The 27,639-nt window shown below is 27.7% G+C and overlaps 1 pseudogene; it reads right to left on the bottom strand.

The window, feature by feature from the left end:
• Positions 1-17: 17 nt before the first annotated feature.
• LOC113380421 lies at positions 18-27,639 on the bottom strand (annotated as a pseudogene).

The following is a 27,639-nucleotide window of genomic DNA, read 5'->3' as shown; positions in this document are numbered from 1 at the left end:
AGCCAATATGGCATTGAATTTGGTATCTGATTTGTATAATTTATCAGTAAAGTATTTAATTGATGATATAAACACTTATAGTGAATGTAAGGTTATAGTCATGATCTTCATACTTTCGCTTAAAAGTTATTAACATCAGAAAATATTTTCTTTCATTGTCTGACCAAAAATATTGCCTATGAATCTCAGCATTGGTACTAAAATTGTATTAAATTACATTACCTCAATCCGTGTTTTATACATAAACTTCACCAGATTTCGGAGTTTTCTGAGAAACCGCACTGGTCTTCCTACTTCTCTCACCTTCTTGCAAACTCAATGCATTATTCTGAGATCCCGTCTCAGAAGCATTGTCATTACCATTCCCGCTATCATCAGAATTAGAACTTGTAATTTCCGTGATAGTCATAGGAGTTTTACTAGGGACAGTATCCACAATCGGAGCACTGGTCGTGGTGACCAAACCTAAAGAGCCTAGTTGGGCTATGGACACTGGCAGAGCCATCGGAGAAACGGCTACTGAAACTGGCATTGTCACTGGGATCGTGGATAGGCCTGCTGATTGAAGAGTCGGTTGTAAAACGGCTTGGGCTAAGGCAGCAGTGCTTGGAGAATTGGGCAACAGGGTGCTATTGTGAGAGCCTCCTTCGAGTTCTTGGATTGGAGATAAAACCAGAGCACCGACCACGGAAACTTCGTTCGTGGTCTGGAATTGGGTTTGGCTGGCGTTATAGTTCGGCGGTGTTGCTCCGGAAAGCTAGGAAAAGAACAGAACATTATTAAAGTTATATAAACAAGATGAAACATCAGAAACAGACTAAGTATTCGTCCTTTTTGAACATTGCTGCAACATCCAATCACATGTTAACTATTAGACGTAAGAGCTAATATCAAAAATATCCCACACATAACAGAATGGTAAATCGATGGATTGCCTCTCATGAAATAAGTAGTCATAAGTCTTATCCAATAGTTTATAGAACATATAAGATATATGATTGCTGTTCAAACAATTACAATTACAAAGTTACTTCAGAAACAGACATGTGTACTAACAGCAAAAAACGCATTGCCTCTTACTTTGTATATCATATCTTTCCATTGTTGGCCCTTTTCATTGAATAGTTATGATCAAAAACTTGCGTACTAGTACACAATTTTCATAAAAATTCTAGGAGTATTTCATTGTTCTTTTACCTGATGAGCCATCAAAGTAACACCTTGAGCATGGTTCTGCAAAGCACTCTGGAGAAGCTTTTGCTCACGATCGACAACTTCTTTGGTGACGTCTGGAGTTGGAATTCTAGGTCGATTTTTGACCGTGACTGGTACACCAGAACCGTTCAACTTAGAAGCTGGAAATAGAAAGATTATATACTTATTTGGACGAACCACAATGTAATAATGTAATAGCTAGGCTAGACATTCTAGTTATTATTGAAGTTTCTGTGTAGTATGTATATAATCAATTATATAATAATCAAGTTATTTTTCTGGATGCATTTAGAGTTACTTTGAGGAGTTTATGCAGAACATACTTCACAATAAACGAGACACGAGATGTAATAACAAGTCAGATAGCACAGAAATTGATTCATCTCATATCATTATTTTTAAAAGATTTAAAATTGCAAAACAATTTTATAAAACTAAGACTTATCTAAAGCTTATTATATTTTATAAATTTATATCCTCACAGTGTCTAGCAAATTGCTTATTATTCCTCTGCGATTTCTGCCTTCCAACCAGTCTGTCATACAAAGACATCTTATGCAAGTTTTGTCCACTGCCAGCAAGTGCAGTAACTTGATTATGCTGCAGTTGATTTTGATTCAAATTCGGTCCTGTCTGGTCCGGCCCGTTGCTGTAGACGCTGTTGACCCTCGGCCTGGCGAAAAGTCCGGGTCCGCCGGAGGAATAGGCCGTAGACGCGGACCGGACACTGCCCATGCGGGTTATCTGGCGAGCGAACCAGTTTTTGCGACGCTCGACCAGCGGAGTGTCGACGCTTTCCTAAATATTAAAGGAAAATTAGAAAAAAATTAGAAAGAAGAAAGTTAATTAATTGTAATATTCATAATTTAATCTCTTTAAATCTCTTTTTCAAATTTTGAAAAACTAGAGTTTTTTCGAAAAAACGAAGAATAATGCATGTATATTCATAAATATGGTATGAACCATGTTATGTTTATTTGTCTATAGCAGGACTTCTTGAACTATGGGTTGCGAAAGATTTTATTATCAAATATTTAGATCATTTTATAACATCATGTGTGGCAAGCATAGCTTACTTAATAGCGTGTTCGATTCACACGACAGGGATCTTTGGATCGAATCCTGTCAATGAATTTATGAAAAAAATATGTGTAGGTGATTTGAAATTAAATAAAATTGTATTTTTCAAGTAGACTAGAGAATAAAATTAAGAAAAATAGGAATTATAAAATTCGAATAGCTGAATTGTATTAAAAGTAAAAAGAAGAAAAAAATTAGAATTTGCTGATATTAAAAGAAGAATGAAAAAAAAAGAAATGGAATGAAGATAGAAGTTGAATAGAATTAGAAATTTGATATGAAAAAGCAAGAATTGAAGAAAATAAGAGGAAGAAAAATTAAGAAAAATATAGAAGAGGATATATGTAGGATACACAATAGGATATATAATAGGATATAGATGGAATATGATTGAATTGAATATGATTAATTTAATTTTTTATATGTGTGGGGTCATCAAGAAACTCGCAATCGTAAATGGGTTCGCGAAGGACAAAAGTTTAAGAAGCCCTGGTCTATAGTATAAACTTCCATTCATTATTCAAACCGTAGATTCGAATATATGAATGGTAAACATTCCACTTAATTTTTGAAAGAATTTTCCTTCAATGATATTACAGATTATATTGATTCGAATTCATTTATTTTCATCCTATAAAGATAAACCTAAGTATGATACATTACCTGTAAATTATTAAAGCCAAATTGTAAGATGTTCTTTTCTTAATTGTTTCAAATAACACTATTTTTTAAATTAATTATTATTATACGTGAATCGATAAAAATTTCGACTCCGCAGATAAAATTTGTTAGATAATCAATGAAATTTGATAATGAAGAATATCACATTTAATTATGCGTTTTGCATTTTATTTAAAAATATAGCAAATATAGTAGGTATAGATTATTCTTACATATTATAAACAAATTAGACGAGAGCACGATATAATGTTTATTATTGATCACGACTCGTCATGAGTAAATTAATCAATAAATAAATATTTAAATAAACATATAAACATCAATAACGAGTTCTTAAAAATAATTTATATTCCAGATTTTGTACAAGACCGTAGTTTTTTTGGGTGTCTGAATTTTAAAATTATTTTAAAATTTTCTTTATTTGCATCGATAACGATAACTATATACATACACACACACACACGCATATATATATATATATATATATATATATATATATCAATTGTTTCTTCGACGTTGAAACATATTTATAATAGTTTGCAGTTCTGTCGTCGAATTAAAAAATGTTAATAAAAAACAATTTTTTATTAATCTTACGTTTTGACACTTGATGTGTATCATCAATTAATCCATCCAATCGATTTAGAACAAAAACACAAACTGAAAATACTAGTAAGAATTAAAAAAAACTTTGTTAATGGATATAGCTTCCATATATAGTTTTCGATTTAAATTAGTAGTTACGTGTTGTTTATTTATTGAAGTTTAATTTTTTTAAATTATTATTAGTGTTTGAAGTTTTTATTTTTGTTCTAGTTCGAATACTGAATGATGACACACATCAAGTGTCGAAACGTATAATTGATAAAGAATTGTTTTTTTAATCTGACGAAAGAACTGCAAATTATTTCAAATATATACGAGTGCATATATAGTTTGGATAGTGCTTTTGTTTACAAACTACCATATATTTTTAATTGTATATTTAGTTAATTTTTTTGCAAGGATTTCTTAGAATTTGTCCTTTTGTCAATTATTTTCTTTTTATCGCAACAGAAACATGTTCGAATCAATTCGAAGAAATTATCAACACCAGTTTTGTATTTCTGCTTACTGCCATAAATCTGGAGTCTGACGCAATTTGTAAATGCGACATGCGTGTCTTTATGTTCTATTTAGTTGTAAAATGATTATAAAATGATATTTGATATTGATAATAGTTCAAGGTAAAGTATTGAAGACAAAGTACGAATTTTTGAGTTTGTGTACAACCAGTAAAATAAAATTGTAAACGGTCGTAACAACCAATATAAGGCTGAAAGAGCATAAAATGGTTTTATAAAAGTATGTTATTATTACGCCAGCACTGATAAATTTATAAATACTCTATATGCAATTGATAACTTGTATTTCCCATGTAAGAAGTTTAGTTAAACTATTTTTTGCCGTAGGGTTGAGTCTATTTATAGAACGACACATTAATAGAGACTCGGAGCAAGTCCGGTAGTAATCTTCATTAGCCGTGGAACAGAGGCAAATTAGAAGTAAATAAGTTTATAATTTAATATATAAAATTTTCTACAAAATTAATATGAAATATAAATTAAATTTAAAATAAATAAATTAAAAGGATTTGGAAGAAGAAGAATGCAGATGATTGATGACTTAAGAGAGAAGAGAAAATATAGGGAACTGAACCTGAACAAGCATGAAACAGAAATTTGTGAAAAAATGAATATTGGTAATAAAATGGTAATATTAACTATAAACAAGTGAGGTAAAGGTATTGTTGATTCATGGTACCCACACACCATAGACCTGCCTTCAGACAGACTACCATTTATTATTATTAAGAATTAAATTGTCTGTTACTCATAAAATAAAATCAGTAAGTAAACGTTTAAATAGTATATATAATAATATGTAAATTTAACTTATTAACATATATTTAACACTATAAATTCAATATCTTTTAAAAATTCAGATATAACTTAATTTTGATAAGAAAAATTGTGTAATCACTTGAAAAAATATGAATAATTAAAAAAATTTGGTAAAAATATTTTTCAAATCAATTTTTAGAACAGTGATGATTCCGCACAAATACGAATATTGAAAAATAATATATTTAATTAATTTAAAATTTCGAACGCTTCTTCTGAAACCTTTTTTTTTTCAAAAATCAAACGTTTATTAAAATGATTACAATTAAATGATAATAAATTACAAATTGTGTGATCAATGAGTCACTGAAAAAAAATAATTTTTCAATTTTTGAAACATTATATATCACAATAAGATAAAAAAATATTAAATTTTTAATATTTAAGTAATTCATTTAGATTTCTTTTAAAAGCTTAATTTTTTAAAACATCAAACGATAACATTTTTTTATTTTTTTGTAAAATTAGCACGCGATATATAATGAATGCTTAATAAAAAATATGTCATTAATTAGTCATTTGAATAAAAGGAAAAATCTTCAAGTTATTGCTCAAAACAGTGGAGATTCCAAACAAATAAAATTATCGAAAAATAAAATGCACAAATAATTCATTCCGAGCTATTCCAAAAGCATCCTTTTTCAAAAAAATCCAACGTCCAGTATTAAATGGTAATAAACTATAAAATTCTAGTGAATTTTGCATGTGATATATCAATAATTGCAATTTTGTGGTAAATTGTAGCAAAACATTGGAAAATCCAATTTACATGTAAAAAATTGCAAAAAATAAAAAATGATCAACGGTTTGTGTATCTGTGTAGAGAATTGATGACTAATTATAATATATTGATTAGAAAATATCGAAATATATATATATATATATATCAATCAAACAAAAAATAAATCAAATCATTATTTCTGATCATCAAATAATTTGTAAATAATAAAATTTGCTAAAAAATTTTTTTTTATAATTTTTTTCCGTATAGTGCATCTCTGCAAGAAATTAGTTGCTGGCGCCAGCGGACAAGTCGATTTACGTGAAGAATCTCGTCTGGAGATTTAATAGATTTGCTTTCCAGTAATTATTGAACAATGTCGATATACTATGTCAAGAATGTTTATTTACCTTAAGAAAGAACGGGCAAAGTACAAACTAAAAATAGAACTTCAATAATATTTGTTATTAAAATATCCATTACCAAATTATTTCTATAAGGGTACCATCTAAGGAGGAATCTGGATGATCAAAAAGTTACGCGAAGAAAATATTACAGGGAATTGAGAAGTAAATTTAGTAAAATTAATAATAACACATATATGTTGATGCCACTTACCAATAATAATTGATAACACCTAATAAATTGCGCAAGCAGTCAAATTAAGAAAAACAAATTATTTTTTAATATCTTGTGAATATAAGTTATATTTTAATAATTGCATAAAGAACAAAGCACTACTTTAAAAATATTACTGATCGATTTCATCAATCAACAATTAAAAATTTGCAATATTTGATATGATTTATGTATTCATTATCTATTTATCTACTTACATAATCAGCATAAACATCATCGTGTTTCCTAACAGGAGGCATGAGGTTGGCATACATCGAATCAGCATTGCTGACCTTATATCTGTCAGCAGATCCAGGTGGTTCATGCCTCCTATAATGTTCAGATGCCACCGTATAAGGAAGATCCCTTGGAACCACTTCTTCCCAATATTGATCCCTTAACAACTCTGGATGCTCTTCGTGCATTTCGTCGACTATCATATAAGCAGCCTGAGGAAAATAGAAGAATGTATGTGGGAAGAAATAAAGTTTTTAGAATGATTACCAATAATAATCTATTATTTATTATTATTACGAAAATAATCTTCGATGTGTTTTATTGGAAATGTTAATTAACAGTAATACGTTGCCAATATGTCTATTATTCCACCTTCTATTTCGACATTTCAATTGAAGCAACTTTCATAACTTTATGGCAGCTATCATTCATGTCAAGGTGCGACATTTTAAATGATCTTCCTCTATGATTTAGTAAAAGGGATAAATTAACTAAATAATTGATTAAATTTTATAATAATTTTTTTACATGCTGGCATGAGGTATATACTCAAATCGACAGAACTGAGAAAAAAACAATTTGGTACAACTTATATATTTTTTATAATTTAATATAGTTCCAAAAAATTACATATCTAAATTTGATTTAATACTCTTATTGTTATATATTTTTTTCTTCATGAAATCATTACCTTTATATGTCGATCGATCAACCAATTCAATTCAATATCGTCATCGTCTTCACCAAATGGATTTATTAGGACTTCTGCAACTTTCAGCCAACCAACGTAGAAACCAAACTGCAAAATATTAATAAATAGAAGTTTTGAATTAATAAGTTAATTATATGTTTTATGAATTGAATATAAAAATATTTTTGTAATAGTGAATATAATAAATAAAAATAATTTTATAATAGGCTACCGACTTCCAAAAATGTTGTCACCAATCTATATTACATTTGGCTACATTTGTCATTTTATTTTTTTTATAGAGGTATTGATAATTTGAAAACCGATATTTTGCACAAAAAACGATTTTTGAATCCCATAATTTTCTCCTATAAACCGATTTTTTCAATACCGACTTCCCTAGTTTATATATTATTTTTTTATGCGAACTGTTAGTAAAAGAAGCAAGTATAGAATAAATCTTTTCTCGAATAAGAAAGCTCTCTTATATCAGAAGCTTAAGATAAAAAAAAACTAGTGGTGAATGGCATTGTGCCTCAAGACAAATTGCTGGAATTTCCCGTACAGTAACATTTTTTCCCAAAAGCAATCATTTCGTCAACACAAGCAGAAAGTTTTTCGAATCATTCAAATCGGATCCTTATTTCTCTCATAAACTGCCATTTTTTGCACATTTAGCTCGATATCTCCGAAACGGCTGGACCAGCCTTTGCCAAAAACTGATCAGCACATCTTACTATCAATAGGAATAGAATGATTTTTTAACCATTCAAACCGGTTGATTCGTGCGCCCGAAAACGTGGACGAAAAATTGTATCCATACATACATACATACACACACACATTCATTTTTCCTGAGGTATGCCAAAATGTTCAGAAACCTTCAAAACGTGAAGAAATGTAAAAATTTTCAATTTCGATTTTTGGACGATTACAATAACTTACCATACGAGAAGTTAAATATTGAGCAGGCCGTAATGTTTAAAAAAACTATCTCGGCCAGCTCGATATCAAGGAGTATGATATCAAAACTCCACTTAAGATTATAAATATCAAATATGATCATATGTAAAGATCGCCTTTTATGAAGAATACATATCTAATTTACAGTCCATACATAAAAAACGAAGAGTGTTGGTCCAAAAAAATTGCAGGTTAGAATGTACGATAGCAAAACACAGCTCATAAACATGTACCTAGTTCCAATAGTTGTTAAAAAAATTACAAGTGTATTGACTTCTTTCATTTTTTTCTAACTATTTACCATTTTTGTTATTTTCTACCGTAACCTTCAGACGAACTCGAGTCTGTCAAATAATTATCAGATAAACAAACTAAAAAGGCTATTGCTTATTATATAATTCAAATAAACAATCGAACGTGAGCGGAATCGATTCCGATTACGTAATTTTCAATGATTAAAAAGTTTATTGTCGTAACTGAAATAAGGATGCGGGCAGATTTCGTCCACATTCAACTCTTTTTGCATATCAGGCCACGGTTAGACGAGCGCGTGTCGAATTGATACGCTCGAAAGAATACGGAGAGAATTATAAAATGGTACTATTGATTTTTTTCAATTGTTTTGCCAGAGGATTCGTTTGCGATTAGTTTTGGTTTAAGGTTACGCGAACTTGGGATGAATGCAGCTATCATGATGACCTCTAGAGAAAAAATCAGTAATGACATAGCCAAAAGTCACAAGGAAAAAGGACAAAACTGGATATTACTAACGAGCAAAGTGGGAGTTGATTTAGAGCAAGAAAATCACAAATAAGTATGAATAATAATATAGAACGAACGTTGAACGAATAATATAGAAGAGAATGGTTTAGTATTTCGACTCAAGGACCTGGATCATAGATGTGGATTTTAAGGAAGGTGAACTTGGGACAAATGCAGCTATCATGCTTACCTCCAGGAAAAAATTACTAATGACATAGCCAGAAGTCACCAAGAAAAAGAACAGAACAGAATATTACTAACCAGCGAAATGGGAGTTGATTTAGTGCCAGAAAATAATAAAAAAGCTATATTTAGAAACTGGTTCAGTATCGGGACCCTCAAAACATGGATCAGAGATGAAGGACTCCAAGAAACTTGGTGAACTTGGGACAAATGCAGTTATCTTGATCAACTCCAGAGCAAAAATCACTAATGACATAGCCAAACATACCATGAAAAGGGATAGAAAAAGATATTACTAATAACAAGCAAAGTGGGAGTTAATTTCGTGCAAAAAATAATAAGTGAGCTCATTTAAGGAATGGATCTGTATCGGGACTCTAAGAAAATGGATCAGATATGTGGACTCTAAGGAAGGTGAACTTAGCGCAAATGCAGCTACCATCATGACCTCCAGGAAAAAAAACTAATAACAATGCCAAAAATCGCCAGAATAGGACATCATTAACGAGGAAAATGGGTGTTGATATAGTGCAAAAATATAATAAATAAGTAATATTTAGAGAATGGATCTGTATTGCCATTCTAAGAGATGGTTACCATGAATGTGAACTCTGACGAAACAGGATAACTATTTGGATACTTTCAATGGAGAGATGGAGGTAAAATGGAGGTGATAAAATCCTCAAACTAGGCAAAAAAACTAGAGAAAATTGATACGGGAATGTAATATATAGGATATATCTAGAGAATGGATCGGATGGAAATGTATTGCGACTCTAAGAGCATGGATCAAAGATGTGAACTCTAATAAAGAGATAGAAGTAAAACGGAGATGATAAAATTCTTAAGTGAGGCGAAAAAGTATAGAAAATTGATACTAGAGTTTACTATTACTATTGCTATTACTAGTAATAATATGCCTATGTTACGCACTGTTAAGAAATAAATTTAAGGAACTAATCGAACTTTCATTCTTCATATGTTATGATTATCAGTATTTTTTTGTATAAATGGTACAGTTGATTTTTCACAACTGTTTTGTCTGAGATTTTCATATTATGATGTTAGAAAATATTTAATGGCAAATGCCAATAAGTACCCGACCAAAAAGGATCACTTGAAAAAGACAAAAACTACTGGAATAAAATCTGGTTACATGACATACATTAGAATTTATATTTATACATTATAAATGATCAAATAAATAATTGCAACTGAGTCATGATTTTACTAATATTAATAATAATTTCGATATGCTGATTACTCACCAACAATTTATGAGACTTTATAAAATATGCCAGCAGTAAAATAAAAAAAAATTGTTATTTTTGATATATTTCATATTTGGACAAAATATCCAAATCATAATTAGCTAAAAAGTAAAATTTCTATAAACGTCTTATTTTATCCTGTCACAAAGTATAATTGGTGTAGGCAGTCAAAAAGTTCATAAAATATTTTTTTTAAATCTATTTGTATTTTTTCCTGTCACTTTATAAATTCAATATCAATAAACAAGTAAAAGCTAAAAGAATAAAAATCTGTCGCCTCTTTTCACTTGACACGCTCGTGCAATCATGAGTACGAAGTGTGAATTGAATAATTTTATACGATTGACTAAAATTGTGTCAATGAAAATTTTTGTATTGATTCAGAATCGGTAATTTAACTTCTGAGGATATATCTAATTTCTAATACATATAAATAATTTAAATATTCAAAGAAAAAATTCAAAATAAAAATATTCTAAGAACAGAAAAACTTCTACATGGGAACTTCTGTATCAATATTGAATTCAAGAGCGCAAATAGGATAAAATTGAATTATTTTTGATTACAACTATAAAATTTAAATAATTTTACCTGTAGAGCAGTGAAAAGTGGAAAATAAAAATCAGGTTCCTCTTTCCCGGTGTTTTCAAGATTATCCGTTGGCAACATTTGGCGACCCATCAAGGCTGCTATGAAATATGTATATAATGCTAATGTCACCACCTGAAAATGATAAAAATATTAAAAATAATTGTATATATTAACTAAAATCCACAGAATAAAAAAATATGTCAAACCATTTTATATATTGGAAAATTATCTGCTCCATATCATTTATGACTTATATTTCTTTTTGCCCCATATATTTATTTTAGTACTTAAACCAAAGTGCTTTTATCGTATTACATTACATTGACTTCTAAAGTATTCGTATAATTTCTTTTCTTCTTTTGTAGGACGTATCCTGTTAGCTGTTATATTGAATATATTTGAAATAAAAAAAATTATATAAAAAACAATACCAAATCGTCTTTAATTTTCTACAAAAGCAATTACTTATTCAATTGTCTGTCAGTCTGTCTGTCTATTCGAAATCAAGTTCTTTCGTCGATGATATAAATAAAACGTATTGATTTTAGAAAGTGAGAACTATCGCGAAATAGTGAAAAAAATTGCACACATACAAATATATACCGACAGAATATAAACTGTTTAAGAAACGCAAATAAAACAAGTGAAGCCTAGCAAAGTCGTTGTAATAATACCATTTTGCCCATTGTTGGTAGTAGATAAATGAAATCTTATGGACATATATATTAGGAAACTTAACCATGTTTTGATATATCAGGTTGGCAACTAAGAAAGTGCGTATTTCACTAATATATGGTTTCAATTGACTTTTTAGGTTTCCTGATGTAGTCCAAATGTAAAATACCTTTACCTAGTGGATAGTGAGTAATTTAGATGTCTATCAATACAAAAGATTTTTTTGGTCGATTATATAGTAGAGTAGATTTTGTTTGGCGTTTGCTGAAGTATGGACAATGAAAATTTTTTGTCAGGTTTTGCTTTTCAATTTCTGCCAAGGTAAAAAGACATCTTAAGCTCAGGAAAAGGTATGCGCGGTTTATGGTGACAAAGCCTTAAAAAACGGCAGTGCCAAAATTGCATAGCCAAATTTCGTTCTGGTTATTTTTCAATCAACTATGAAAAATGCTCTGTTCGTCCAGTTGAAGTTGATTAAAAAGGTTCTTTGAATTGGTATGACCAGCCAAATTAATATTTCTGATGTCTACATTAAATAGCTAAGTTAAACTTTGGCTGATCAAAACAGTGATTTATTCCATTATTGACATCACATTTATTTTGGCCACTCGAAAAAAAATATTGGATCTTGTTTGGGATGTCTCACCATATCTACCATAAGTCCTGACATTACACCATCTAAGTACGTTTTGTTTCAATTTTTGCATAACTCCTTGAAAGGTCAAATTGAACCTGATTCAGTTTTTTGCTAAGAAAAATAAGAAGTTTGATAAAATTAGAATAATGATGCTGCTTGAAAGAGTACAAAAAATCAGTGATTAGAATGGACAATGAATTTTAAAATAAAGTTATTTAGTTTCATAATAAAATATACTAGATTTTCTAACAATTGGAACTAAGAACTGCATTAAGTGGTACACCGCTTTACAAAATACAAAAATGTATACTAGATTTTTGTACTTATTAGTGAACTAAAAGAAGATCACTCATTTTTTAAAGTAAAGCTTCTTTAGGCGCGACTAGGGAGTAAATCTGTAAACATGCAACGGAAGTTGCTCTTTTTTACACTAAATTTCTTCATTTTTGCAATATAATAGATATTTTTATATTTTGGATAAATTGCCATCACTATTAGCTCGTTTTTTACATTAAAATAAAAAAATTACTTTTTTTTATTTTTGTAGGATTTTATATCAGGGATATGTTCGGCCCTCGTATTATGTTGCCATGTATATTATAATATGAATAGAAGAAGAAAGTGACCTAATTCTAAGATAAATTGATGCTATATTCATTAATTGACTGAACAATTTATATATTGTTTAAAATAAACACAAAATTTAATTGATCAGTTCCTGAAACTTCTGAATTTTTTACCATTACTTTAATAAAATTAAATTGATCAGTTCCTAATATTTCTAGCTTTAAAATGATTCTTTTTAAATTTTTTAACATTACTTGATGTATTCCTGTTTACTAAATCAATGTTAAATTAGTAAACTTTGGTATGTAGGCAATTAAAAACTAATAAAATTAATAATAAAAAATATAAATTTCTTGATTTTTCATATTTGAATATGAGATAATATGTAGTAGTAAATAAAGTAAGTTATCAATTAAGTGGATATATAAAAGTTTAATTAAATTATTAAATAAATATATAAAATAACTAAGGTAAAATTTTTTAGTTGATATTTATATATTTATCTAAATATCTATATCCAATGTTTGTTTCATTTATAGATGAATATTGCAAAAACAGTTTTAGAACACGGTTTTCCCCAATTTGAAATTATAAAACAAGTTACCTATTACATTTCATAATAATTAAATATAATATATCGTAATTTTAATTATAAACATTGTTTTTTCTATCAACTATCAATAACAGGTTCAGAAAACGCAAAAAGTCTACGTAAAAAATACCGAAGAATCAAACGTGATCGTATCGCAATTTGCACTAATGGTCTTTCATAATAGCTCAATAAAATTTATCATTTCGATGATTTATCTTTTAAATTATATACATCATGTAATAATAGTAAATTGTTCATGTTTTTCATTGATTCTGATGGATGGATCAAATATTGAATGTTGGCAAATGATGAAAATACAAATTGTACTCTGATTTAGTGAAATCATAAAAAGAAAAGAAAAATAAATAATTAAAATTTTTTTACTAAAACCCAATATTTAGGGGGAAGCCCCGTAACGTCGGACGGCACCAAGCACCGGACACTCTATTTAACACGTTTAAAGTTAGAGTTTTATTTAAGCTTGTAGAAGCTTTTCATTTCAAAATACAAGTGAAAAGGGCGTGGGGGCACACAATTAAGGGACTTTTCCCTATCTTAGAAAAGGCTAAAACATAAGAAAAAAATGAAATGTTGTAAGTGATGCCAATAAAATTAAAAAATATAAAACAATTTTTTTTATTTAGCTTTCTTGGTATCAACTGCTAAATGAATTTTGATAATTATTCATTTGTTAATTCAAATCTGATAAATAAAATATGAAATTAACAAAATTTAAATATTATTAAAACATATTATTTAAATGTGTTTAGAAACATTTAAATTATATTAGTTTTTAGAAAATGATGACAAATACATGATTATTCATTTTCATTACGGCGAATTAATGCAATTTGAAATTATAATTAAAATCATAAAATATAAAATGAACTGGATCAATTTTTACAACTAAGGACACGTCGACTTGTTAGCATTTAAAATTCTTAGTATAATATATATATATATATATATATATATATATAATATTTATAATCATAGCAAATGGGTCAATGTTAATTAATCACTTCTGATGCGAATTCGTATATGATTTCCTGTCTTAAACATATCCATAAAGTTTTAACGATCTTTCGAGCCGGATTTAGAATAATTCAAAAGCTAAATATAGATAGAAAATATTATTTATAAGTTTATACACATATATAACCAAATATGATAATAATTTCTCTTTGGAATCAATAAGAAATTATTTTAATTGATAGATGTTAAATGTTTGTTTATTATGGTTTAAATTCTGGGGCATATTTGCGTTTTTCATTTAATAATATTTATGTAACAAATTCTATCCAAATAATCCAAATAAATTGAAATTCATTCTGAATATTGCATTTATTTCTAAAACAAGAAGATCTAAAAATTTGTCTATCCCCACACTGAAAATTTTATTTCTATTTGTGTTCTAATATAATATATGTGCCAATACATTTCTATAATTTTTATAGGATTTTGAAAATGATTTTTCACTTTTTCGTCAATAATTAAATTATGTGTCGACAAATGTCTATTTTTAACACAATTGTGTTTTGTCTTAAAAGAACAAACGACACGAAATGAATGCTGAAAAACATGTCAACAAAACAAATGCAGTTTTGTTGTCAATAAGATCGATATTGTTTATTGGAATTTCTTGTTTTTGAGTAATTACACACCATGTGAAGTATCTTTGTTTAGAAATTTGATATTTTTCTTGCTCTATGTGAGATAGAAGTAGGTAATATTTTTAGTATTTTATGGACATTGATACAAAATCCCAAAAAATAAAATTTATATAAATGAATAGACAATATTAATATTTTATATTACTTATAATTATGTATAATTTTCTAATATTTTTCTTGATTTTTTATTTTTAATATTTCATTTTAAAATAATCATGTTAAATTTTGAATACTGAAACAAAACAGACTTGTTGCAAAATTATAATAATAAACTTATAATATTTTTTTTAATATTAACCGAACAACATTTATTCAATTGTGTGCAATTTTATGTTTAATTTTGAATATTTAAAAATCATAATCTGTTCTAAAATGAATGATCTACGTTTATATTATTTATAATTCATTCATTCATTCATTATTTATGATTCAAGTAATAGTTCTAAATTAATTCTAAAAGATTTTATAGAGCAATTGGGTTTCTTAATCAAATATTGAATGTTGGCAAATGATGAAATTCCAAATTGTACTCTGATTTTGTAAAATCTTGAGAAAAAGTATAAAATTATATTTAATATCATTAATAGCCATTCAGTTTGAATCAAAAATGATTTAAAAAACTTCAAAATTAATAAAACTTTTGTATGACATAATATACAAGAGAAAGAATCAGAGCTTTATGATTATTGGTATATGAGCTTTATATTTATTGGTATAAGAGCTTTGTCAAAACAATAACCAGAAAATAAAAATATTAATTGAAAGTTAAATTGAAAGCTTGAGATGCAAATACGCTTTAAATTTAAGATGTTTAACCAAATTATTATAGTAATTTTCTAAAGTTAAATTGGACATTGTTTATTTTAAATTATGCTATTTTTCTAAATAATTCAATAAAAATTTATTGTGTTCAATTCTTGAAAATCATAACTGGCTTACATCTATATCTACATTAAATCTACAATTTTAATATTTGTTACAGATTACAGATATTATAGATATTAATGAGCCAGAAGAATTATATTCTTTATAAATATGTTTTTTAGATAAATATACTTTTCAGAGCTAATTTTTTTCTATGGATATTTTTTCTACAAAACATTATATTTATATCTTGTACAGAATATTATATATTTAACCATTCATTTTTAGAACACAATTTTATGCTTGTTTGGTAAATTAAAGTTATTTTTATAGATTTATAAGCAATTTTCATTCGAAATCTTAAGTTTGTGACGTTTTAAGATTTTCTGTAGAAAATCTAAATAATGAATTTGCAAAAAATTGCAGCTTAAATACGTTAAAATTTATAATTTCATTTCAAAGATCAATTAAAGATTATATATTTTTTTCAATTAGAAACAAGAGTAAAATAGAATTTGTTTTTATCAAAAATCTGTCGATAATGATATGGATTAGGCTCTAAATTAAAAAATAAATCTCAAATGCACTTTGATTTTTGATAATAACATATCTTCATCAAAACAGTCAGATTTTAACAACTGACAACATGAGTAGGTATTTTTTTATATTGTATTCAAATAAGTTTCCTCTTAGTAGCAAGGTAAGTTGGTCAATTATTTTTCTTGTAATTATTCGAAGATGACCAGTACTATAATTAAACTTGAAAATAAGCCATTATTGGAAATATCTTGTAAACATGTCGAAAGGTTAATCCTATGCTAATAATATATATGATTAATTCGATTAATTAGAGGTAAAATAAGTTGATGACGATGTAAGGATATATAAAAAATATTAGTCATAATAAATATTTTATGTTAAAGAAATCATTTTTAACTGACTGAAGCATGTGTATATTAAATATTCAATTTCAAAATCCAAAAAATTTTTAAGTATCTTTCGAATTTTTAAGTTTTTTATTATTTCTATACAATATTATTATTAAATAGTCTTCCTTTGCGTACCCAGATTATCTATTAAATAAAAAAAAATTACAAATATTCAAAAGCCATGTATCAAATTAATATATAAGGATTTTTTTAGATATATGTAATTCTAACATGAGATAGTGGAGAGAAATCTCTGCTCTAAAATCAGAAAAGTTTAAAAAATCATTCACAAAAAAATTATTCTCGGCTTTACAAAATTATCTATTAAATACAAAAAATTACAAATTCTCAAAGGCCATTTATGAAATAATATTCAAAGATTTTTTGAAATATATGTAATTCTAACATGAGATAGTAGAGAAATCTCTGCTCTAAATTCAATCAGTATTATCAAATTAAAATCAGTATCTTCATCCTTCAGTAATATTAAAAGGTATAAGAACAGTCATAATTTATATACTATATCAAAATTTTTTGGCATCGATAATTTTTCAATAATTAAACATAATTCTGATAAATTTTATTGAAACCCGATGATTGTTTTTATTATTTTTTACCTTTTGTAGATATCGACTGTGCCATTCGACTAATGTAACAACAAAAGGAACAATTAAAATTTTAAATTTGATATATGACTTCTCATTAATTCAAAACGTGTTCAGTACGCCATTATTTTGGAAGATAAAAGAGAACTGGAGGCCTTGAAAATTATTTTATCAATACCATATATTCGAAAACAATGCACATGGAAGCAATAAATATAAAAATATATGAATGCATTTGCAAAAAAGTACCGAGTCGGTTTTGAGGTTTTATAAAAGAAAAATAACTTTTTATGGACTATTATTTTCTTGGTCGGTGAAGAATTTTTTTTTGTTACAAAATTGATATAGTAAATTAAATAAGAGATGGAAATGGAACAACATATATTGCCTTTAGTAATTTTATAACTATACCCATATTTAACATACCTAATTTTGAGGGCTTCTGATCATTTTGGCATACCTTAAAGAAAAGGGCAGAATTGTGTGTATGTGCGAATAATACATACAATAATTCCTATAAAGCATGGATTTTATAAATTAAATTTTATGGAGATAAAGATAAATTTATTAATTCAACAAAAAATGTATTTATTATCTTCAGTCGTCTGAAGTCTCAAGGACCATTTTTTGACAATCATTTAAAATTTTTTCTCACGCCAAAATCATATTCATAATTTACAGCATCTAACACAAATCAAAATATAAAAAAAACATTTTCACATCTACGACGTAGATTAATTAAATTATTTAATGATCAATTGTTAAGCAAAAAGTTTGTTTATTTTTCTCTATCAGACAGTTTTATGCAAGACGGATGTTATATAAGACAGAACAGATACAGGATAATTGTGAGTTTTGTAAAGAATAAACGGGAAATACTACTAAATACTAATACGAGATTTGTAATTACGTTTTACGATGGTTGTGGATAGTTTAAAGACATCTAATGAAAGATAAATTGGAGGTATTTTGATACACGTCATACTGTAATGGGAAAATTTATGGGTCTGTTATTTTAACTATTTAAGCTCATATTACTGAATCGATTTTAAAAAATCAAAAACTGTTAGAAAGATATTAGTTGGGAATGATACTGATCAGTCTTAGGCGAAAATCTACCGTTTTCTTGTAATTAACCGTCGAAAAAAAAAATTAAGCCGATTATCATGGTCTTATAGAACTTACTGAAATATTACGGCCTTACAACAAGTGAGTTTTTTTTGACGTTTGTTAAAATTACAATTAGACGATTTACTTGGTTTAACAATAGAGTACTTGGTCTTAATGAACATACTAAACCATTAAAGTCCTACGAGAACTGGTTCAATTATAAAAATTGTTCATTTTTGAAAATTTGCTTTTAGAAAATACTCCAAGTTGATGCGTTCGTTTGTTTTCAATTATGTGTAATAAATCCACTCAGAATACTTTTAATCACTCATAAAAAAATTTATTTTTTATTGATTAAGTGTATTATTTACACATATCGGGAAGTTCAAGTAACTTGCCTCAAGGCAAAATACCCATACCAACTAGTTTTAAATTTATTTATAGACAAGCCAATTTATGGAAAATATTTTCCTATTATAATATGATTAAAAATAATTTTATTATTATTATTATTATTACCTGGGTGTACACCAAAGGTACGCAGACAGTGTCGTATCCATGAAGAGAAGCCAACCTCCTCCTCATGTCTGCCAATTCTATCAGCATCACCTCACACCAGATGGTCACTGGCAATCATTCGTTCTTTTCTAGCCCTGTTGATGATATTGGTAGCCCAGACCAAGGGCATCCAATATTTGGACATCGTACTTTTGGTGTCCATTATTTCAAAATTTTCCGTTCGCTGTCCATCATTAGACCTGGAAAAAAGAATATTTTGCGATTAGGTTAAAGGAGATGATGGATAATAAATAGTTAGATGTAATATATTCAAAATTTGTCAAAATTAATTATATATTACTGGTTAACATTTGTTTGTGAACTAAACGTAAATTTATTGATTAGAACTTATTTCTATATTATTCGTAGTTTCTATAAATCTTTGACGTTATTAAAATAAAAAATATTTTTTTAGGCAAGACAGATATTACAGCTGTTCAAAGAATGAGATTATATCGCCAGCGAAAAAGTAAATAAATACAAACAGTCAATGAATGTACGTTAATTTTAATTATTTGAAGTTCTTTAAACACAATTATACATGATGAGTGAAGTTGCGAAAACAATATTTGTTTAGGCGTTGTTCAACATAATCCACTGTGTGAACAAATATTATAGAATTTATTAATCAGCAATTACTTCATTTCTCTAATGAAGGTTCATTTCTAAATGCTAATTACAATGACAAACCGATCATGTCGTATTTAAAGTATGACTTTAATCACATTATTGTTTTTAAATATTATACATTATCATTATATAAATGTGTATAATGGTTGACACTAATAAATGTGTGCATCACGAGTGTTACCATATTACTAATAAACATTATTCAAAATTGCAATATAATGTATTTATTTTTACTTAAATGCCATCTTGTACAGTATCAAATAAGTTTTCGCGTGCAAACCTTTTTTTTAATTTTATAAAAGACTACCAACTATACCTACAATATATTAATGATGTTTTCAACAAATTAAGTAAATTATCTATATATATATGAACTTAAAAATTTGAATTAAAATACGAATTTTGTAAGTCATATCTGGAACACAAAAAAAAAGAGTCAAGAAGAGAAGAAAATTAATTAAAATATAAACTCTCGAAATACAAAACAGTTATTTCAGAAGTTATGTGATATATCTTTGGTTTTTGCACTTTCTAGTTTTAATTTTCTGGAGTCACTTAGAATTTTCTGGAGTCACTCAGAATTTTCTGGAGACACTCAGAATTTTCTGGAGTCACTCAGAATTTTCTGGAGTCACTCAGAATTTTCTGGAGTCACTCAAAAATTTCTGGAGTCACTCAGAATTGAAAAAAAAAACCAGAATTTTCTGGAGTCACGCAGAATTTTTTAAAAAGTCACCAGAATTTTCTGAAGTCACCAAGATTTTTTTTTAAAATTTGCCAGAACTTTCTGAAGTCACCAAGAAATGTTTAAAAATTCGACAGAATTTTCTGGAGTCACCAAGAAATTTTTAAAAAGTCACCAGAATTTTCAGAAATCACCAACAAATTTTTAAAAAGTCGCAGGAATTTTCTGAAGTCACCAAGTATTTTTTTTAAATTTGAAGTCAACAAAAAAATTTAAAAAGACGCCAGAATTTTCTGGAGTTATCAAAAAGGTTTTAAAAATTTGATGTGACCAATGAGTTTCACAGATTGTTAATACAAATCGAATATTTTTATATCATTAAAATCGGTTAATCAAAGCATTTTTGAAAACTCGCAGAAAACATCTAAGGACTTGCATAAAATAGCCTTTTGCAAGTGCAAAAAATTGACGAAATTGTTATTTTGGTATTTTACAAGTCTACATCTGGTTACATACGTCTAAAATATTCGTAATTTGAAATTTGATTTATTTATTGATTTTTATTTAGGTTTATTATATTTTACAAATTTTAGTTTTTTTTTTTTTAAAATATTATTACAACTAAATGAAGCTCTTGGTAAAATTTTTAATCATTTATATCCTGAAAAAAACTTACTAAATACATTTATGGCGTAACCTACCATAAATAGCTTATTTTCTCATATAGCTTAATTAAATCGAATATTAGTTAATAATTTAAATCACATAAATTGTGACTCCATTAACCACGTATAAATAAATTTTTCACATCCCGTCTGCAAAATGTATGTTAATTTACCTGTATTTATCTAATCTGTTACTAAATATCAAATAATTCACGGTGCATTAAGAAAACGCGTTATGAGCAACTTTACAGAAATATATTTAAATAAATTACGAATCGCATCATATCTAAGTAAATAAATACATATGTGTAATTGATGACAATATTTAATAATATATTGTAAATACAAATTATATATTATTAAAATTATTCTGAGAAGCACTTAGCTTCATATTTGCGGATTGAAGTTATGTTATATCCGCTTTGTATAGAAAATTGAATAACACAATGTTAATACGAGGTTACGTGTTTTTTTTTAATAATTAAAGAGACATTAAATAGTGCTTAGAGATATGGAATTTCATTAAGAAGTCGCAGGTTCGATACCCGTCTTGGACAGTCTGATATCAAGCAGAAGTCACATCGGTTTTTACTTGGAAATACAGATAGCAATATGTTTCCAAGAGAAAATAGTTCTACCAAGTATATCTGCATCAATAATAAAGTCATCAGTAGGGGAGACTGGGTACTGTTGTGCCACTTTTTCTTCTGATCAGCAATAGTTTTAGTCCAGTCATTTAAGCTTAAATTAGGTAAGATTCTCGGAATTTGAGATACCCAGTTGTAAGTCTTTAAATACTTGTATTTTGACACCCTAAAATTGTCTCAAAACCTACATATGGTATTGACACCCTACCCTATATGCAGCCTTTGAGTTTTAATTTGAAGAAAACAAAATTAAACTTTAAATTACCCATTTTACAATCACAATTAGGAATTAATTATCAATTACCATAAATCATATAATTATTAATAATTACAACGCGGTCTTCAGATCATGTTAACGAAGGGCGCTGATTTAGTGCACTAATCGAAACTTATTCGAACAAACATACTTCATCTTTCTCCCTTTAGACCCTGTCTTAAAATCGATATAGTTTAGATGCTACAAAAAATTTTTAATAAGTTTATAACATAGAGATAGGAAAATTGTTTGAGTTGCTATTAGTAAAGCCACGTGGTTAAAGAAGCCACCAGTTCATATGTTTCATAGATACTAAAAAACAATTTAAAGACGAATTTTAAACTCTTAATTACCCATTATAAAACAAACACAATTAAGAATTAATTATCAATTACCATAAATCATTTAATTATTTATAATCACAGGCGCGTGTAAAATTTTTAATACGACAAATTCAAAATGCGTATAAGTTTCCTTTGCGGAACTGAATCGACCTTGCCTCGATAACATCTTAATATCTTCCACATTGTTAAGTGGCAGAATATAAGCGAATAATAGCAAAAAAAATTACATCGCATGCCAATTTCATATTCATGGACGATAAATCATATATAGTTATATAAAATATATAAATTCAACGGCGGTGTAATAAAAATTAGCATAGAATGGATATAAGTTGTTTTTCTCGCGATATTCATAAGTGATACAATGAATTAGATTTTAATATTATTATTTAGTAATTATATCGTATCGTGTTTTTATCATTTTTTGCACCTATTGATTGTAATTATGTGGATAAATTAAATTCCTAAGCGGGAAATAACACGCATTTGTAGAAGCAAACACAGGATCCATAAAAATAGTGCGTAAAAAACATTTAGGGTAGAGCGGGGCTTAAAGGTCCATGGGTAAAAAGGTTCACCACCGATATCTCAAAAATAAGTGAAGTTAGGAATTTTTTAACGACAATATTTGAAAGTAGAAGGAAAATATGAAAAATAAGCCATCACCTTGATTCTTACGTTTGAAAATCCAAACAAAAGTATTTTCTTTCGATGCTAGTTTTTTGACTATGAGCACTGTTATTTAGTTTACAAAACCTTAATATAAGTTTTATATGTAAGTTATTTAATTGTTTTATAAGTTGTGTGTTACTTTTTAATTAGATTCAACCGTTTTTTTTATATAACCTCTTCAAAAACTTATATGTGGCTGAAGTAAAAAGACCAACTAAACCTTTATCCTGGCAAAGGTATAAATAATAAAATAAATATCAAATAAAAAGTCAATTAAGTTAAAACAGTAGATAAAATAATTGAATAGTTATTCGAACTTTGTTGATAAATATTTCTGACGAAATACCAGATCAAGGTTATATACAGTGTTATATTTGTAAAAAATGTACCCATGAAATTTATATTTTGCATTGGTTGAATAATGTAGCTATTAGTTCGTAAAATCCCTTTAAAATTAAAAACTAGTGGGGTGCATGGCATCGTGCTTTAAGGCAAATTGCTGGAACTTCCCGTACCGTAATTAAAAATCTTGGTAACGAACCCAAACAAATTACACAAAATGTGTACACATTATGAAAATCTTTATAAAATATCTGATAATTTGATGTGCATATGTCTAATGATCATTTTTGACTGCCAAAAGGTATCTTTTTATTTTATTTTTATTGATTGTCCATAACCGCTAGATCTGCTTTCCCAAAAATTTAATCAGTTTTTTATCTTGTCAATATAATTAAATGTTTTTTAAATTGTTAAAATCGGACGCTCCGTTGTCTTGGAAACTGAGTTACCATTTTTGGCACTTTTTGCCCCGTATCTTCGGAACGGCTAAACTTGCCTTTGCCAAAAACTAATCAGCTCGTCTCCTTATTGATACGAATCGAATGTTTCTTGAATTACACAAATCGGTTGATACGTGTTCCCAAAATCGTCGACGAAAATTTGTATCCGTCCATACACATACATCCATTTTCTCTAAGGTATGCCAAAATGTTCAGGAACTTTTGAAACGTCAAGATATATAAAAAAAAATTATTTTCGATTTTTTGTGATTAATATAACTTTTTTAACATTTATTGGGTTAAAAGGGACAAATGAAAATTCCAGTAAAATAGTTAAAAAAACACATTTCTATATTTAGAAGTTAATTGCGAATTTTCCTGAACATAGTTTGATTGTTGTTTGTTTGATATGTGTAATGTGTTGTGACTTGTTTAGACTAGTTTGGTTTAGACTTGAAGTCAAATTAGATCTTTGTGCCCTGCCCTACCCTATATCAAAAATGTAAGTTTTAAAATTTCTGAATCAATAAATTGCTGCTTTATCAGAGATGTATAGAGTTGAAAGCGATTCAAGTATTATAAATTGATCTTCTGAAAACTTGCCTAATTTATATAATTATAAGACAAAAAATTCTTTGTTTGCTCACAAAAAATTGTCGAAACATCCATTATATATATTTTTTTTTAATTTGATCTGTCAAAGATACGTCTTTGCTAGTTTATCCAAGATCCAGTTGAGATCAACAAAAACATTTTAAATTGATTTTTATTTAACAAATATGCCTCTGTTGTTTTAAAAAGCGTCACGTTTCGTTGTTGATAATATTTTTATGATCAATAAAATTTGCTAAACAACTACGCAGTTCAAATTTTCTTGAAGCAATACTTTCCTGAGACAATATAATAAAGTCAAACTTCTGGGATTTAACCATTTTTTTATTCCTATTGTTTGAGGAATATAATCTTAGATCTATTATTATTATCAAGATAATATTTAAATAAATATTTGTTTGTTACAAATTTATTTTTAACACGAGCAGCTAACGATCCAATTAAAGCACTTAAAGTGCAATTAAGTATTTTATATATAAAATTTGCATGTATTAGCAATAATGCGATTCTACAACCATGACGCATAATTATATAACTACACTTAATAAATCAGAAAAACACCGATTGAAAAAGTTATATAATAGATTGAGATGCGGAAAATTGAAAATTAATACCCAGAACAAGATAAAAGTCAAAGAGTAAATTATAATTATGTTGACAGAACTAATTACTGTCGGGTTTAAATTTAATACGCTTGATGAAGGTTTTGAAATTTGATTGAAATAATTATAAATAGATGTGTGTAGGGGAGCTGGGGGTTATTGTAAGAAGAGTATGTAGTATCAGACGTTTTTCAATAGGATCTTGAATAATAATAAATTATTAATTTGCATCATTATTATCGACTTATTTGAAATATCTTAATTTATTTGCTTCAAATTTATCAACTTTTGATAATATGTAATATTTTTTAAGATTCCTAAATTGTTTATATAGTTATCTTGATTAATGAAAAAAAAACACATCTGGGATTAGTTAAAATAAATCCTTAAGACTCCTTGTAACGTACAAGAATTATACACAAATTCGAGTAAAGATTATTGGGTGGAATATATATTTTGTAAGAAATAGGCTCATGTAAATTTGGCTACTGAAGACACTACATTTTTTGTAAAAGTGTTACAATAAGCTCCTACCTCCCCTATGTAATTTATAAGTTTGTAGTTTCAATATTTTAGCCTGCATGTAATTAAATAGAAATCTATGACGACAAAGAACCCGCATTAAAATATATTTGAGAATAGTAAAATGTAATCTTTTTTATGACTACCTGTATATTATTAATTACTGATTTTTTTTGAATACCTTGGACACTCGGTTCAAATAATAAAGTAAACCTTAAAATTATATAAAGATTTTTTTGTTTTTGGTATGTTAACAAACATGTCTAGAATATAGAGGAAGAGTTTTAAGTACATAGCATACTTAATTTGTGCTTGACAGATAAAAATATAGAAATTGGTCAGCAACTACGTAATTCATGATCAATTTTGCTTTGGATGAATATATAGTCCCAATTTTGAAAAAAAATTGATTTAAAAAAAAATCACCAGAAAAGTGTCTGAAGATGTTGCGATCAGCAGACTTATGTTAAATTAAAAATTAGCATGAAAATGATCCTGATTTGCTGAGAAATGGTGACAGATCATTGGTTTGATAATGACGTCAATCCAAATGCTCCAATTTTTATTAAATGTCTGAGATTTGGTTCAGAATGACCGTGAATTGCCCAAAACTGGTGACAAATCACATGACGTCAAATCCAAATCCCAAAACCTCAATTTTTTAGTCAATGTCAATGATGATGTTGTGATCAGCAGACTTGTGATTTTGAATCAGACTGAGCCTGATTTGCTCCAAACTTGTCCAGAAACTCCAGATCATGAATTTAGTCATGAAGTCAAACCAAATACCAAACCGCAATTTTTCAGTCAGTTGCTATCAGCAGACTTGTAATGCGATCAAAATGATGCTGATTTTCTCTAAACTGTTAACAGATCATGGGTTTGGATATGACATCGAATACAAATCCCAAAACTTCAACTTTTCAGTCTGCGATCAGCAGAGTTGTGATAATTTGGAGATTTGGATCAGAATGATTCCGATTTGCTCAGAACTGGTTACAGATTATTGCTTTGCTAGTTACGTCAAAACCAAATCTCAAATTCTCAATTTTTCAATCAATGTCGATGAAATTTTGCAATTAACAGACTTGTGGTAATTTGGAGTTTTAGATCAGAATGATTCGTAAATGCCCACAACTGGTGTCAGATCATGGGTTCGGCCATAACGTCAAAACCAAGTTCCAAATACTTAATTTTTTAATCAATGCCAATGAATTTGTTTCGATCAGCAGACTTGTGATAATTTGGAAATTTCGAACAGAATGATTCTGATTTGCTCAGAACTGGTGACAAATTATAAATCCTCAATTATTTAATCAATTATTGACCCAGGTGAAAGACAACAAATCAACAATAAAATGTAAGTTAATCGACAAAACTTCGAAAAGCTTCACAATAATATCAAAAAATTATTTCATAATATTTATAAAAATATCTATTAATTTATCATACCACTATCCACCAAATGTTGCCATGTAGGAAATCTCCTTTGACCCGCAAAGAGACCCTTTGCAATGTGATAACATATGATAAAACTGCATATCTGACTATGTTACGACGCATTAGTCTACCCTTTCTTCCTGAAAATAAAATAAGGACAAAATTACTACTATTTAAAAAAATAATAATTAAAAATCAAATTCATTGAAGCCAAAATGCAAAATTTCCAACGCCAAGAAAAATTGAAAAATAAATTGAATTTAAAAATGAACAATGAATAAGATTATAAATTTTATGATTGATAAAACTTAGTAAGTTATTAATAATATTGAAAATTTATTATAAAAAAAAATTTAACATTTAAAAATAAAAATTTAACGTAGTGGATGAAGTTACATTAAAGGGTTACCTTTAGCCTTTTAATTCGTTATATATATTTTGCAAAGTACTGCAAAAGTAAGTACGTAGGTACTGATATTTTTAAAAAAACATTGGTCAGTATTTAATTTATCTATATTAATTATATTCGAATTATGAATAAACTAAATTAAATAAAATTATATACAGATATTAAACACCGAATATTATATTAATCAATCAACACTTATTTACTCAT

This window comes from Ctenocephalides felis, unplaced genomic scaffold (genome assembly GCF_003426905.1).
Source record: "Ctenocephalides felis isolate EL2017-DRISC unplaced genomic scaffold, ASM342690v1 CF-g0.4_SCAFFOLD_00845, whole genome shotgun sequence".
Classification (NCBI taxonomy): Eukaryota; Metazoa; Arthropoda; class Insecta; order Siphonaptera; family Pulicidae; genus Ctenocephalides; species Ctenocephalides felis.
This window is presented reverse-complemented; position numbering and strand designations above follow the sequence as displayed.